The sequence below is a fragment of the Palaemon carinicauda genome, chromosome 12 (genome assembly GCF_036898095.1).
Source record: "Palaemon carinicauda isolate YSFRI2023 chromosome 12, ASM3689809v2, whole genome shotgun sequence".
NCBI lineage: Eukaryota > Metazoa > Arthropoda > Malacostraca > Decapoda > Palaemonidae > Palaemon > Palaemon carinicauda.
This window is the reverse complement of record NC_090736.1, coordinates 110,871,153-110,885,401: the sequence shown is the minus strand read 5'-3', so window position 1 is coordinate 110,885,401 and position 14,249 is coordinate 110,871,153.

Here is a 14,249-nt window from a genome sequence, read left to right as displayed (position 1 = left end):
AGAAATAGGATGTTTGTATTTTTTGACATTCTTACCAGTACCTAGCGTGTATATATACTAGATGTGTCTGTAATGAAGTTACTCAGTTGCTTTCATCTCGTCTTTGACTCAAAACCTACTCTTGGCTCATCACATCTGGGAAGGTTCATGACCTAGGAACTACTAGGTTTAGGTTAGTTGGGTTTGTTTGGTTCTGCACCCTTTTACAAACCTCAAAGGTGTTGTAAAATTACGCTGTGTGACCTGGGAAGGGTGGTTAGTTTAGGTGGGTTTGTTAGGTTATTACACTTTTACAAATCTCAAAAGTGTTAAATAATCATGCTTTTTCCTGTTTTTGCACATTCAAAATCACAGGTCCCTACCTTTGCTCTCAGAAAGTGGGGTGGGGGGTGGGGTGGGGGGGAGGGGCAAAACGGTACGACGGCTTAATTGCAGAGAAAATAGAGGTTATATTTGTTGAAAACACATAATTTCCTGTTGGATTTGTTTTTCCTTAGAAATGCTGTGCCGTGTATTTCTATAATTTTACCAATAAATGAGTTCTTTTATGAAGTGATTCTATATGCAAGTTAGAGGTATAGGAAATTACTGATGACGGATCTTGGAAGCCACTACTCCAGCCCCCATTGACAAAACTACTCAGAACCTGATTAGCCAAGCTGGAAAACAATGTCCGACTGAATATCAGTATGTAGTTAGTAATATTTTTTAAAGGTATCACAATGTAATTTTAATAGTAAATTAGCCGCCTCAGATGATTAAGCGATTTCCCTTTAACATTTAAACAGGCCTTATAAAGTACCCATTCAATTGTCAGGAGAGAGAGAAAGAGAAATGAGTAAATTAGGTGAACAATGGATTATCAGGGAGACGAATCCCCCTTGGCTTCTCTTATTGCATCAGCTAGGAAAAAGAATGGCTTGGTAAGATTGTGTGTTGGTTATAAGAATGCATTTCTATTGCCCTCGATCAAAGAATTGCTTGAAAAGGTACGAGGAAGTAAGCATTTTACAACTATCAACTTAAAATCAGATTACTCTCAAATATCCATTGAGGGAAACAGTAAAAGCAAAACGGCAATTATAGCCAACGACCATCTATCTAAATGAGCCCAGAGTATGATCGTGGGTGTCCAGAATGAGTGCCCTGAGGAAGCATGTGTGATTGATCTGGGAGACTGAGACATTAAAAATTACGAAGAGGAACAGAAAAATATAGGAATTGATGTAAAGCGTGCAAACAAGGAATTTAAAAGAGAATCCGACAGTTACATATCCTTTCTGAATATTCTTTAGGAAAATTTTCTTTATAGAAAATGGTTACTTTATTTGATTACGAGAAGAGGAGAAGGGAATTTTTTGCATGTGTAGTTTTTCCTATCTCTTCAAAGTATCAGGTCAACCACATTGTACATGCAGGCTCTTATACAGAAAATATAGGGATTTATAAAACATTAGGGAGAAGAAGTAAATCCTTATTATGGTTAGAAAAAATAGAAAGCTATATAGAATTCAGTCATGACTGCAACTTTCTAAGATTATGAAAACGTTGTACCAGAAACAGAATGTGGCCTTTGATTCCTGTTAAACTTTATAGGATGCACATGGATGTGGCAGGACCATTTCCTATTGGTATAGCACAACATAAGTATAAACATTATTTGTATTTGTTGATGCATTTACTCATTACAGTCAAACCTATTCAATGTTGGATAAATCTGAAAATTCATTAGCCCACGCACTGTGATTCTCTAATTTTTCATTCCCAGGTTTAGCGGCCAAAATTTGTTGTAAGTGGTAATGGTCTCGAGCTTGTAAAGAAAGTGGTGAAATCGGTCACAGACTTGATGAAAATTAAACACTTTTAAGTGACCATATATAGGACTGCAGATAATTGCTTGGAGGAATCAATAACCGGAAATTGGTGCGGATTTTACATCATAATGACCCCCTACGATGGAGCTGGCCTTGAACATTGAGTATAATTCATCATTCAGAGACACACTTTCATTTTTGGTGAATGGACAGAATCCTGTGCTGCTATATACAACCCTGATAAATTTGCAACATTCACCATGTCATCCAACTGAACAATACCGAGTATATTTACTAAATCTCTTAAAGAGGGTAATGAGCAACACAAAGGTTTTTTCAAAGAGATAATGAGAAAAATAGCTGGAAAGTATGACAGGCATGTGGCTACAGGATTAAATATCAGTGGCTATGTTAAAGAATGTATAGATGTGCATACCTTATACTTAATCAGAGTTATAATAAGGGAGAGGCAGGGAAAGTGACAGATTTTTCATGGTAAATCGGTAGTGACCACCGAACGATAATTGCAAGTGCAAGTGAAGGTTTGATTTTGAAAATTTCAAAATAGTGATTGTGATGTTTATGTCAAAATCATGACGTTATCAGGGACAAGTAAAATCGTGGGATGAAAGAATGTCTCAGCTTACCCATATCAGGCCAATTAAGGTAGGTATTGGACACAAGAAGAGGGAGGTTGTGATTGAGATTGTGTGATACCGATGTTGATAATGTTTTCTCTCTCTCTCTCTCTCTCTCTCTCTCTCTCTCTCTCTCTCTCTCTCTCTCTCTCTCTCTCTCTCTCTCTCTTTGATTAATCTACACCATAATTAAAAGAAATTCATAAGAGGATATAGGTGGAATCATTTTCTAATTATCGTGCACATTTTATATTCCATATTTCATTATTATATTTTGTGGACGAAGTCTATACTTTTTTAGGGTGAATTTTATATACACATATTTTATGTTGCATTTCTGTCTACTACATGTAGACAAAAATGCAATTCCTTTATCATATACTAGAGATGGCAATTGCGAACATCCTCCAGAAGTAAGGATCAGGGAGAGCGGTAGTGTCACAAGCTTCTTACAGAAAATATTGAGATGTATATGTAGTTTTATACAGTGTGATCATTTGCCCTTTTAGGAGTACTCTGACTCAAAAAAAAAAAAAAAAAAGAAAAAAAAAATGGTGAGAGATCATTATAATCCCTTATATGTGACATGTCTCAAAACATTATAGATCTTGCATCTCTCCGTCACAGTGGAATTGTTTATAAAATTAGTAAATTCAGAATATTAACAGAGCAATAATGCCCTCCTTGCTCAGACAGTGTACAAGTGTACAAAGTACATACACAAGAAATTTGTAATAAATTAAAATGACATATATCCTGTGTCATTGGATAATCAGACATCAAAACTTACTCTTTTTCGCATTTATTACATTAGTCTTTGAGTACATTTGCTTTGTGAGAGTTTGAATGGGACTGAAATTCATTCCGAACAAGTAAAGCATGGTTGCTCTATCAATATGCTGCAACTACTGAATATGTGGTAACCTCCTCTATGATGGAAAGATACTTTCTCCGTTAAGATTTAAGACACGTCACCTATATGACTTAAGACACTTCACCTTTATAATTTAATACACGTCACTGATGAGAGAGTAGAATGAATTCACACAACAATTTTTAACAGCTATGATACTAATGAAAAGCCAATGATCTCACTGTTTAAAACTAAGAACTAACATAAAAACCCAAATTTTCTATACAAGGATTATAACTATACTGCCTCCGCACGCTTCTCATTCATGGAGGAGGTACGCACTTGCCCTCTCTAGTCTACTGTAGATGTTATATACAGTAGAGGATACTCTGTTCTAGGATAGAGCATACCGTGTAGTGGACAGAAACACAACATATATATATATATATATATATATATATATATATATATATATATATATATATATATATATATATATATATATATATATATATATATATATATATATATATATATATATATATATATATATATATATATACTGTATATATATATATATATATCTATATACATATATATGTATATATATATACATACATATATATATATATACATATATATATATATATATATATATATATATATATATATATATATATATATATATATATATATATATATATATATATATATATACAGTAGATATAGATATATATATATATATATATATATATATATATATATATATATATATATATATATATATATTCATATATACACATATATATACAGTCTATATATATATATATATATATATATATATATATATATATATATATATATATATATATATATATATATATATATGTATATATATATATACATATATATATATATATATATATATATATATATATATATATATATATATATATATACAGTGTATATACGCATGTATATATGTATATACATATATATATATATATATATATATATATATATATATATATATATATATATATATATATATATATATATATATATATATATATATATATATATATATATATATAATTTATATATATGCACACATGAAAATCAAAACAAAAATAGGCATCTTCCACACAAAAAAGGGATACTGTATAACAAAATGTACATCATAAATAGAAATTAATTCCACTTTCTTCTTTTGACGTTTGTTATTATAATACAGAATATAACCAAAAAAGCTTATTAATATTGGTATTACACACCCTCATCAACAATCTCCTTTGGTTGTGGCAATATGGGCCTGAACAGACGGGATAGGGGTAGTAGTAGGCTTTACTCTATTTCTCGATTTCACTTGTCAGGATTTATGGCACAATTTCGTAGCACAAAGCACCCTCACCTCTTTTCCATTTCCAAAATCATTAATACACTTGAATTTATAACTGGTCACTTGCCTTTTCCCAAGAATATCATTAAGTTCTCCCCTCCCTGTTTCTTATCTTGAATCTAAATATGAATTAGATACATCTACACATTCTCGAAAACCTCCCTGCCCAGAGGCTGAACTTTAATACCGTAATAATTTGCCTTTCCGAAACCACCCCGGTCACTTCCACCAAGAATTATATAAACACATCATTAATACAGCATCCGCCTGATTCACACACCTAGCCTCTTTGATCTATGTTTTCTTTCTTCTTCATAACATTATACCATACTTTTAGCTAGACACAATAAAACTATTTCATCCCTTTACTTCAGCACATTAAGCAATCAAATAAGATCATATTGTTATCTAGAATATGTCAAAGCAAGAAATGAGGTCTGTTCAGACAACAATAACAAAAATGTTTACTCATTTACTCGTGGAATGTCATGTATGCTAGAAAAAGCGGTACACTCTGATTGGCACGTTTGAAAACTCCTCCTTCCTGAACCCCATGTATATGTGGCCGATGAAGTTCAGACACTGCTGCACTAAATGTTTTGTATCATTTCTGTCTTACATTTAACTATCTTTATTTGGTACTGACTCAAGTATGCTTACTCTAGTCTGTTTCCTAGGTTGCAATCGTTTCAAATATACAAAATCTCCCAGAAATTCCTTTACCAGAGCGCGTTTGAACCATCCATTATCTTTTGAGCTCTTTTCCTCGTTGTTCTTTTAAAAAATCTTCCAGTTGAGCTCATTATTGGCCGTAAGAGATTCAGGAAGTAGACTTCGTATTGATCAGTTGAATAACTCGGCAACTGTTGTTATTTTACCAGGACTGTAATTGACAACGCAGATTCCTGCCCATACACTAAAAAGAAAGGTGTCTCCCTGATTGATGCATTGTATGTAATGTTCAAAGCTACCTCAGACGTAGGAAACATAGCGCACCAATGAAATGTCTTATCGACCACTAAGTAGTTTAAAATTTGAACCACTTCTCTATCATGAAATTCCACTATGCACTTAACGGAAATACTATATGCTACACAATAAAAAATGTTAAATTTTCAACACCTCATTTATAAACTCGACACCTTTATCACTTATAGACATTTTCGGGTAACAAAACCCGATAATGGAAAAGCACAGTGCTTGGGCTATTGAATTTGGTTATTTATTTAACGTTACATATCTATAAGTGTAACGATTAAATGGATCCACATACATACATATATACTTATGGTGTGTTATACTGGTAGGAAATGGTCATAGCACCTCAATGTGCACCCTATATAACTTAAGGAATCACTGGCAACCATCTGTCTTCTGGCTTTGTTTTTGTGATCTTTGAAACAGATACAAGCATGAAACATATTTATATACCTTTTTATAGATTTTTTTTCATTTCTACCCAAAAGAAGGACTCACATGCTACCCAAATGCCCTGCATACAAAATTGAATGTACAAAGTGGAGGGCTTGAATTTTTGAAGATGGATACAGAACTACACGTACCCAAGATTTCCCTTATCTCTTCTCATAAGAAAATATAATGTGTTTTCTATTGACAAAAACTCTCAAGAGGCACATTAGGAAAGGATGGTTAACTCTCCCATTCTCTTTTACTCACTGCCTGCATTCTTGTCATCCATTTCTTATTTGTCTATCACTCGGGCTACCTATATGTCCCAACCTCCTAGGTCAATTATATCTTCATTATCAGGGCACTCATTGTGAACATCCCCGGTCTTGTCCTCTATCTTCAACACACATTCACAGTAACCATTTCTCCCTTCCTCTCTCTCTGGCAAGAATATCCGCTAACACACACTCTCTCTCTCTCTCTCTCTCTCTCTCTCTCTCTCTCTCTCTCTCTCATTATTATTATTATTATTATTATTATAATTATTATTATTATTATTATTATTATTATTATTATTATTATTATTATTATTATTATTACTAGCCAAGCTATACAACCCTAGCTGGAAAAGCAAGATGCTATAAGACGAAGGCCTCCAAAAGGGAAAAATAGCCCATTAAGGAAAGAAATAAGGAAATAAATAAATAATGAGAACAAATTAACAATAAATCATTCTAAAAACAGTAACACCGTAAAAACAGATATGTCCTATATAAATTAACAACGTCAAACACAAATATGTCATTTATAAGCTATAAAAAGACTCATGTCAGCCTGGTCAGCATAAAAACATTAGCTCCAACTTTGAACTTTTGAAGTTCTACTGATTCAACTACCGTATTAGGAAGATCATTCCACAGCTTGGTAACAGGTGGAATAGAACTTCTAGAATACTTTGTAGTATTGAGCCTCATGATGGAGAAGGCCTGGCTATTAGAATTAACTGCCCGCCTGGTATTACGAACAGGATAGAATTGTCCAGGGAGATCTGAATGTAAAAGAAGGTCAGAGTTATGGAAAATTATGCAACATGCATAATGAACTAATTGAACGACGGTGCCAAAGATTAATATCTAGATCAGGAATAAGAAATTTAATAGACAGTAAGTTTCTGTGCAACAAATTAAGATGAAAATCAGCAGCTGAACACCAGACAGGAGAACAATACTCAAAACAAGGTAGGAGGAAAGAATTGAAACACTTCTTCATAATAGATTGATCACCGAAAATAAGCCAATTTTTTGTGCAATTGAAGAAGACACATACCTAATGTGTTTCTCAAGATTAAATTCGCTATCGAGAATCACACCTAAAATTCTAAAAGAGTCATACAAATTTAGAGAAACATTATCAATTCTGAGATCCAGATGTTAAGAACCCAGGGTCCTTGGTCTACTTACAATCATACTTTGAGTTTTGTTAGGATTCTATTTCATACCCAATAATTTGCACCATGCACCAATTTAGCTAAATCTCTATTAAGGGATTCACCAACCCCATATCTACATTCAGGGGATGGAATTGATACAAAGAGAGTAGCATCATCTGCATATGCAACAAGCTTGTTTTCTAGGCCAAACCACATGTCATGTGTATATAGTATGGAAAGTAATGGGCCAAGAACACTACCCTATGGAACACTGGATATCACATTCCTATACTTACTATGGTGCCATCAACAACAGCTCTTTGCGATCTATTACCTAAAAAATCAATAATAATGCTAAGAAACGACCCACCCACTCCCAACTCATTGAGTTTGAAAACAAGGGCCTCATGATTAACACGGTCAAAGGCAGCACTGAAATCAAGGCCAATCATACGAACATCCTGACCACAATGAAGGGATTTCTGTAGAGCAATGGGGATTGTAAGAAGGGCATCAAATGTTCCAAGGCCTTTACGAAAACCAAATTGCAAACTAGGGAATATATGATTACCTTCAGCAAACCTATTAAGACGTTTTGCCAGAAGACGTTCAAAAACTTTTGATATTATGAGAGTTATGGAAATTGGGCGGTAATCAGTGGGACTTGAGCTACCACAAACACATTTACATAGAGGAGTAACATTACCAATTCTCCAACAAGTGGTAAACGCTCCTCTTTTTGCTAACTTGCGCAAAATAACAGATAACTTTGGAGCTAAGAAATCTGCTGTCTTTATAAAAAACAAAGGAAAAATACCATATAGGTCTACCCCTCTATAGGAATCCAGGTCCATCAACAGAGCTTTAATTTCACGAGATCGAAAAGCTAAACTGTTAACTGTCAAAAACTTCAGCCAAAAGGGTTGCCTTTTTCTTTGGACAATGAGTGATTGAGCCATCTGGTTTAAGTAAAGGAGGAACTGTTGCTTTTACACCAATGAGTGCAGATTTAAGGGTAGACCACCATTTATGTTTCTGAGTTGTACCAGGAAGGGTTTCTTTTATGGTTAAATTGTACTCCTTTTCAGTTGAGGCATAAGCTCTCAGAGCAAAAGCTCGAAGCTGAGAATAGTGGTTCCAGGTCAAATCTGATCTCTTACCCTTGCAAAGATGATAGGCCTCCTGCTTCTCCAAATAAGCCCATCTACAATCATCATCGAACAACGGTTTGTCCTTCACTCGGTAGCTTAGCACATGAGAAGGGATACACCTATCAATTATGTTGACTAGATTCTCATTCAAAAAGACAACAGGATCTAAACTACTATCTAATTGTGACCAATTCAAGCACAAAAGATCATGCAAAATCCCATTCCAGTCTGCTTGGGATTTCATATATATTTTACAAGAGTATGATATATCAGGGACAGGCTGCTCAGTCTTCACTAATAATGAAATCAAGGCCTGATCAGATGTCCCGACTGGAGAACCAACTAACAATATATAACGCCGGGGGAGTCAGTGTATACGAGGTCCAATCAATTACCAGATTTCCTCACAGCCTGATTCCCAGGCAAAGTCTAAAGCTTTTAAGCGATGGTGATCGGTAGGAGAGATAGAACTTAATCACTCCTTATGGTGAGCATTTAAATTACCAACAAAGACGAAAGAAGCCTTTCTATCATTTCCTTGTATCTTAGCCATAATGGTAAGAAGACAATCAAAGATAGAATTATCCCTTTCTGGATTCCTGTAGATCGAACACAAATCAAAGTTATTATGCCTGCCACAAACTTTTATTACCTGAATCTCATGACATCCACATTGATAGCTGGACTTAGGAGAAGCAGAGTACTCGGTCCTAATATACACCGCTATTCCCCTGGCCCTAGGGATGGCATCACGTTTCAACATTATTGTCTTCTGAAAACCAGTTATAAGGAGTTCAGATGAGCGCCTAATGTTAGAAACCAAAGTTTCTGAGCACAAAAGAATATAATACTGTCTGGACGCAACTGTAAGGTCTTCGATATTTTATGAAGACCACGCATATTGCAATACAGAACAAGACATTGACGAAATCTAAGACGTACTGGTCCCAGATTTCGCTAATGTCTCCAGAAAGCATAAGAAATAATAGAAATAAGGAGACATCCTACTTAAAAACTAGATTAACAAGAACTATAACAAAAATAAGATGCACAGAATTATAAATAAAGTGATTGATGAAACCCTTAGACTATAGTAAAAATTCAGAAAAACTGTTCAACATGGAGGAGCCGACACAACATGTAAAGCTAAATACCCTCCAGGATAGCCAATTCCACTGAAGGGAGGACAGTAAAGATGGTTTTGAGAAGAAAAAGAATCAGAAAAGGAAAAGACAACCTCTTGATAAACCACCAGGCATCCATGGCCCTACTATTGAGCCTACCCAACACACCATTTCAAAAAAACAAGAGGAAGAAAAAAAAACAATAATATTATAGAATAGTGTGCCCGAGTGTACCCTCAAGGAAGGGAACTCTAACCCAAGACATTGGTAGACCATGGTACAGAGGCTATGCCACTACCCAAGACTAGAGAACAATGGTTTAATTTTGGAGTGTCCTTCACCTAAAAGAGCTGCTTATCATAGCTAAAGAGTCTCTTCTACCCTTACCAATAGGAAAGTACGCTGAACAAATTGCAGTACAATAATTAACCCCTTGGGTGAAGAAGTGTTTAGTATATCATTGATGTCAGGTGTATGAGGAAAGACGAGAATATGTAAAGAATAGGCCAGACTATTCTGTATAAGTGTAGTCAAAGAAAAAATAAGCCGTAACCAGAGAGAGGGATCCATTGTATTCCTGTCTGGCCAGTCAAACGATCCAATACCTCTCTAGTGAATTCCCATCCTGCTTTCTATTTTGATTTTCTAACTCAACAATTTGGGTGTGCTCTTACTTCTTCATCTGTGCCCCAGCAGTTACTCCTATTGCTGCACCTCTAGAAAAGGTATAAGGTACTCTGTTAAAATCTAAGGGGACCATCCGCCATGGTCTTTTGACAATCCAACTTTCAGAAATGAAAGCTCGTTTTATTGATTTATGTATGCCAAAAAATATCGTACATACTCTCGAGAAGTTACGGCCAATCATTTTTACAAATAATGAAGATATAGCGGTCTTAAAATGATGACGTTATCCTTACTGCATCGTCTGCATGACTGAGTTTGACAGAATCTTTCTAGTGTGTTTATGTTTACAGATCTACAGTGATTTCTTCACCTTGGTATCAAAATCTAGTACATATGACAGAGATGTAAGGCATTGGTAGAGGGTAGGTAAACGAAAACTACGAGCTACGAGAACAGCAGCCAGAGTTTCCAAAGACGTATAGAAGTTATAATACATGTGTTTGTTTACTTGTAGTTTATATGTATGCTGTGTTTTTACAACGTCTTCAGGAACTTTATAGCAATGCCAATATCATAGAAAGTACAAAAAGTAAGCCAAGAGTGAGAAAAAAGAACCATAAAGAGAGAGAAACATGAATAGGAGTTCAAAGCTGTAACATGCTAACTACAATTCTGGCTACAATGAGAGGCTGCTAGTAACACATGACCCCCTTACGCCATGTGTATTAGTAAACTTACGGTTTAAATACCTCGTTCAGGGTGCGTTTTTGGAGGAATAAACAATAGAAGTATAACGTAAGGTTATCATAATAATGTTATCTTGATTTCTTTAAGAAAACAAGCGAGAATTTGTTGCAAAAGTTTGGGAGCTCATAACTAAAAAGAATACTTATTCACACTTTTCTCACTTATTTATTGTTCGATTTTAGAGAGAAATATATTAAAAGGAAGAATAAAATAAAAATAAAAATTATACCAGAATTTTTATTTTCCTTTTTCTCTTTATTTTTTATTAATATTCTACGTCTAGATAAAGAAAATCAAGAAAAGAATATTTAAAAAAAAAGAGAAAGGAATATAAAAACAAAATTATTCGATTTATAGAGAAGTTTTGATGGTATAGTTTTCACACCAATTGATGCCATACTAGGGGAGAAAAATGTACATGAATTGTTCCTTTAAAATCATGATTTTTCCTAATATATCAAACTGTTTTTCATCAAATTACTTGAAATTTTTATATGATGAAGGTATCATATAGGTATAAAACTATTATAGAAATTGTGTATTATGAATAATTAGAAAAAAAATGTTCATGGCATAGCAGACGGTCTCCATTACTTTATACAATATGCTTGTAAACACCTTTATGCTAAACTTTAACAATCTTTCAAACCAACTCATTTGTCTAGACGTCAATTCTGTCTTGTAAAATGAATCACGAATGGTCAATGATCAATTAGCATCTCAATTGGAAGACCTCTTGCTGGATGGTATTATAATCTTTTTTTGCTCTCTACCCTTATCATCTCGTTGAGAAATTATGCCACCAATAGCTATGCTTTTCGGATCTGTTGTCACAAAAAATGAACAATCAAACCTATGATATGCTAGTAGCTGATCTCTTGTTAAGGCAGCTTTGAATTGGTTAAGGGGCCTTTCTTCTTCCACTCAACAAATTTATTTATTGGGGGGGGGGGGTTCTTAAAATCCTCTAGGGCTCTTGCTCTCTCTCTATAACCTTTTATGATTTTACGCAATACCCAGCGAGGCCAAGCAACCACGCTACATCCCAAGTGGTACAAAGCCTAGGAAAATCTCTAATAGAATCTACTTTACTGGAGCAGGGTTGGATGTCGTCTGGGGTTATTATAGATCCCGAATATTCGAACTGTTTGCAGAAAAAAAATGCACTTTAATAAGTTTATTTTCATAAAATTATGACTTAAGGCCTTAGAGACTTTACAAATGTTGTTATTATGTTGTTCTGCCGTTTTTCCTGTAATTATATCATTGTGTAGAGAAACAAGAATATTATACCCACTTATTGGAGACAACTTTACCATCATTACTCTAATATATGACTGGGCGTATTTTGATCCCAAACAAAAGAGAATTGAGCTGAAATATTAGGGCATTGGCTATAAATGCCGTTAACCATATGCTGTTTTCCTGAATGGTTATTGGATAGTATTCAGATTTCAAATTAATAGTTGTAAAATATTTACTATCCTGTATGTTTAGTAGTAATTCCTTGATCGAGGTCAATGAAAATTGATTGTCCTTAGTGACTGAATTCAACCTCCTATAATCAACACAATATTACCAAGACATCCTTTTCCCTAACTACCACAATTAGAAAAGCCCAGAGGGATTCGCTCTTCCCAATAATCCCTTATTCCCCTGATTTGCTAATTTCCTGTTCTATCTATCCTTGGAAATGAATGGGTACCAAATCAGACCTTGACCTCATTGGCACCACCTGTCCCGATTCAATGCTGAAGAGAAATTGATCAATATTTCCAAGTGGCTCGACTCTAATTGTAATTACATCTGAATAGCTTAAACAAGGTTACAAACTATAGGCAGATATTCAGGCGGATATTGTTTTCGTGCTTGCCTAATGAAGTTGTGAGTGCAATCGTCTGTGGCGGCTGGAGTCACTGCTCCCAAGATCCCATTACCAGTAATTTCACATAACTCCAATTCACATATAGAATCACTTTTTTATCACAACTGTTTAAACTAATGTAATATCCGCATCCTTCTCTTTAATTTTTGACAAGCCGTAAAAGTCTAAGCGCGCCCATTATTTATGTGGATTATCAATGAACTTGGTTCTCTCCAGAAAAGACTGTTATCCTCATAATCACCTGGTGAGGCAATATTTCTCCTTTTTCAAGTACAGCCGTCACCTTACCTACTGTTCCTTCCAACACAGCCATTTACTCTCGTATGACTTTCTGTCGTCGTCAGAATACACCCTTCTGCCAATAACGTTATTTTGTCTAACTCCCCGCAAAGGTATATTTGGTTATTCTTTGAAGTCAAGAAAAATTATGACGTGGATACCCGTAAAACAAAAGGTGAGATAAAAGAAATCATATGCAAATTTCACATATCACACTTGAAACTGGAGTATCATTGTATGTCCTGCCTATAGCTTATTTTCTCCTGGCGTATTGAGGCGATGGGTGTTGCTGAATGTGGTGGGTTCAAGGAGCTTACTTGTTGAAAAAGCAAAACGTTGGCTCATGTGTCAATCAGGGATTTGATCAACTTATCTGGTAGATCTATCTTCAATCGCTGCGAATCTGAACCACCAGGTTGCATCGCGATATTGGCAACAGGGACTAATAAACTTACTTTCAATACTGTCACCCCTTTCTGCTTTCTCTATTGCAGTAGGGGTGAGGTTAGGAGTATCGAGGGAGGTAACACTGTTTGCATGCCCATAATGCTTCGTTGACCTAAGCTGCGGTTATGGTGGGGGTGGGGGAGGGGGCCCTTACCACACACTTCTTTTTCCTCCTCTTCCTTGGAAATTGAGCAGGAGGTTGGTGTACCACAGCTGGCCCACTATTGGCGTTTTTTGTCGGACATTCACGAGATAGATAATAGTAGTATTGACAGATTCATCAGAGTAATGATCCTAATCCAATCGTTGGTGATCTTATTCGCCCCACTACCAACACCTGATATGTCTTCCCCAACTGCAGATTTTGCTCTTCCCTTCCCTGGTTTGGGGGTTAGTGACTTTGACTCATTAGATATGTTCTCATTGCTGACATCTTTCCAGAATCC